This window comes from Glycine soja, chromosome 18 (genome assembly GCF_004193775.1).
Source record: "Glycine soja cultivar W05 chromosome 18, ASM419377v2, whole genome shotgun sequence".
Taxonomy (NCBI): domain Eukaryota; kingdom Viridiplantae; phylum Streptophyta; class Magnoliopsida; order Fabales; family Fabaceae; genus Glycine; species Glycine soja.
Genome location: NC_041019.1, coordinates 27,594,055 through 27,597,830, shown reverse-complemented (window position 1 = coordinate 27,597,830; position 3,776 = coordinate 27,594,055). Strand labels below are relative to the sequence as shown.

At 41.8% G+C, this 3,776-nt stretch overlaps 1 non-coding gene across 1 annotated transcript; it reads right to left on the bottom strand.

Annotated features, from left to right (window-relative positions):
* Positions 1–460: 460 nt before the first annotated feature.
* On the bottom strand, positions 461–568 carry LOC114397797. The gene has a single exon (XR_003663421.1). It is a non-coding gene; the product is annotated as a small nucleolar RNA R71 (small nucleolar RNA).
* Between the last annotated feature and the right edge of the window lie 3,208 nt (positions 569–3,776).

The following is a 3,776-nucleotide window of genomic DNA, read 5'->3' as shown; positions in this document are numbered from 1 at the left end:
TGATTTTGATCATCCTGATTTTGAGCATTATAATTTTGAGCATTCTGATTCTGAGCATTCTGATTTTGAACATTCTGAGAGCATGGCACAACCTCCACCCCGTGAGAGGACTCTAAGGGAAATGGCTGCAGCTGATTTCACCTACGAAAGCTTGTGCATCCAATACCCTGATGAGGATGTCCCATATGTTCTTAAAATTGGACTGATCCATTTGCTTCCAAAGTTTCATGGCCTTGCAGGTGAAGACCCGCACAAACATCTGAAAGAATTTCATATTGTCTGCTCCACCATGAAACCCCTAGATGTCCAAGAGGATCACATATTTCTGAAGGCTTTTCCTCATTCTTTAGAGGGAGTGGCAAAGGACTGGTTGTATTACCTTGCTCCAAGGTCCATCACGAGTTGGGATGACCTTAAGAGAGTATTCTTAGAAAAAATTTTCCCTGCTTCCAAGACCACAGCCATCAGGAAGGATATCTCAGGTATTAGACAACTCAGTGGAGAGAGCCTGTATGAATACTGGGAGAGATTTAGAAAACTATGTGCCAGTTGCCCTCACCATCATATTTCGGAGCAGCTGCTTCTCCAATATTTTTATGAAGGACTCAGTAATATGGAGAGAAGTATGATAGATGCTGCCAGTGGTGGAGCCCTTGGAGACATGACTCCTGCTGAAGCCAGAAATTTAATTGAGAAGATGGCTTCCAACTCCCAGCAGTTTAGCGCCAGAAATGATGCAATAGTCATTAGAGGAGTGCATGAGGTAGCTACAAACTCAGCTTCATCATCTGAAACTAAGAAGCTTGAAGGCAAACTGGATGCATTGGTTAACTTGGTAACCCAGCTGGCCTTGAACCAGAAATCTGTACCTGTCGCAAGGGTCTGTGATTTGTGCTCCTCTGCTGACCACCATACAGACCTTTGCCCTTCCATGCAGCAACCTGGAGCAATTGAGCAGCCCGAAGCTTATGCTGCAAACATTTACAGTAGACCTCCTCAACCTTAGCAGCAAAATCAACCACAACAGAACAATTATGACCTCTCTAGCAACAGATACAACCCTGAATGGAGGAATCACCCTAATCTCAGATAGTCTAGCCCTCAACAACAACAACAGCAGCTTGCTCCTTCCTTCCAAAATGCTGCTGGCCCAAGCAGACCATACATTCCTCCACCAATCCAACAACAGCAATAGCCCCAGAAACAGCCAACAGTTGAGGCTCCTCCGCAACCTTCCCTCGAAGAACTTGTGAGGCGAATGACCATGCAGAACATGCAGTTTCAACAAGAGACCAAAGCCTTCATTCAGAGCTTAACCAATCAGATGGGACAATTAGCTACACAATTAAATCAACAACAGTCCCAGAATTCTGACAAGCTGCCTTCTCAATCTGTCCAAAATCCCAAAAATGTCAGTGCCATTTCATTGAGGTCGGGAAAGCAGTGTCAAGGACCTCAACCCATAGCACCTTCCTCATCTGCAAATGAACCTGCTAAACTTCACTCTACTCTAGAAAAAGGCGATGACAAAAATTTACCTAACAATTTCTGTGCAAGTGAATCTTCCACTAGTAATTCTGATTTGTAGAAGCAGCACATCCCTCCTTTTACATTCCCTCCAAGAGCAGTTTCCAACAAAAAAATGGAAGAGGCAGAGAAAGAGATCTTGGAAACATTTAGAAAAGTAGAGGTAAACATACCTCTGCTGGATGCAATAAAGCAAATTCCAAGATATGCTAAATTCTTGAAGGATCTGTGCACTAATAAGCGGAAGCTTAAAGGAAGTGAACGAATTAGCATGGGCAGAAATGTCTCCGCATTGATTGGTAAATCTGTTCCCCAAATTCCTGAAAAATGTAAAGATCCAGGTACATTCAGCATACCTTGTATTATAGGGAATAGTAAGTTTGACAATGTCATGCTAGATTTAGGAGCTTTTGTTAGTGTTATGCCTCTGTCTATTTTTAATTCTCTATCTCTAGGTCCGTTGCAGTCAACTGATGTGGTAATTCATTTAGCTAATAGAAGTGTTGCCTATCCTATTGGTTTTATAGAAGATGTCTTAGTTAGAGTTGGTGAACTGATTTTCCTTGTTGATTTTTATATTTTGAATATGGAGGATGGATTTTCTCAAGGATCAGTTCCCATCATTCTAGGCAGACCCTTTATGAAAACTGCTAGAACTAAGATAGATGTATATGCAGGCACACTATCCATGGAGTTTGGTGATATAACTGTTCATTTTAATATTCTGGATGCTATGAAATACCCATCTGAAGATCTTTCTGTATTTCATGCTGAAATAATTGACCATGTTGTTGATGAATACATGACTGATCTTTATTCTAATCTGTATGCCTCTCACTCTTCATGCATTAAGTCTGGAATTGTACTTGATCATATGTCTGAATTTGATGCTGAGAGTGAATCTGAAAGTGATATTGATTGCATGTCTGGTGGTGGTGTTTTACCTCTCGAGATTGATTTTATAGAGTCAGATAGGACTAACCATGCTTCAGGAAGTACACATACCTCTGACTTTCTTTATGAGGTACAGGCTGAGAAACCATCTCCTTCTACCACTATCCAGACGACCACACCAGAATTGAAGCCTCTACCATCAAATTTAAAATACGCTTACTTGGATGATAGCAAAAGTTTTCCAGTGATTATATCTGCCTCCCTTGCTGATGAGCAAGAGGAGAAGTTGTTGTCTGTTCTCAAGAAGCATAAGAAGGCTATAGGCTGGACCCTGGCAGACATTCCTAGTATTAGCCCATCCACATGTATGCATCGAATAAATTTAGAGGATGGAGCTAAACCAGTAAGACAGTCATAGAGAAGACTCAACCCGGTGATTCTTGATGTAGTGAAGAAAGAGATAACCAAGCTTTTGCAAGCTAGAATCATTTATCCTATCTCCGACAGCCAATGGGTAAGTCCCGTCCAGGTAGTCCCGAAGAAGACCGGCCTCACAGTGATAAAAAATGAGAAGGAGGAGCTGATTCCTACTCGGGTGCAGAACAGTTGGAGAGTCTGCATTGACTATAGGAGGCTGAACCAGGTCACCAAAAAGGACCATTTTCCCCTGCCATTCATTGACCAGATGCTTGAACGCCTGGCAGGTAAATCTCACTACTGTTTCCTTGATGGTTTTTCTGGTTATATGCAAATTACTATTGCTCCTGAGGATCAGGAAAAGACCACATTCACCTACCCCTTCGGCACTTTTGCCTATAGGAGGATGCCTTTTGGCCTGTGCAATGCCCCTGGTACCTTCCAACGGTGCATGATTAGTATTTTCAGTGATTTCTTAGAAAATTGCATAGAGGTGTTTATGGATGATTTCACTGTGTATGAATCCTCTTTTGATGGTTGTTTGGATAGTTTGGAAAAAGTTTTGAATAGATGCATTGAAACTAACCTTGTTCTAAATTTTGAAAAATGTCATTTTATGGTTGAGCAAGGTATAGTTTTAGGCCACATTATTTCCAATAAGGGTATTGAAGTAGATCCTACAAAAATTTCTGTTATTTCACAATTGCCTTACCCCTCTTGTGTGCGAGAGGTGCGATTTTTTCTTGGTCATGCAAGATTCTACAGGCGCTTTATAAGGGATTTTAGCAAAGTAGCCCTTCCACTATCCAACTTGTTGCAAAAGGAGGTGGAGTTTGACTTTAATGACAGATGCAAAGAGGCTTTTGATTGCCTCAAAAGAGCGCTGGCTACCACCCCCATCATCCAGGCACCCGATTGGACAGCCCCTTTTGAGCTTA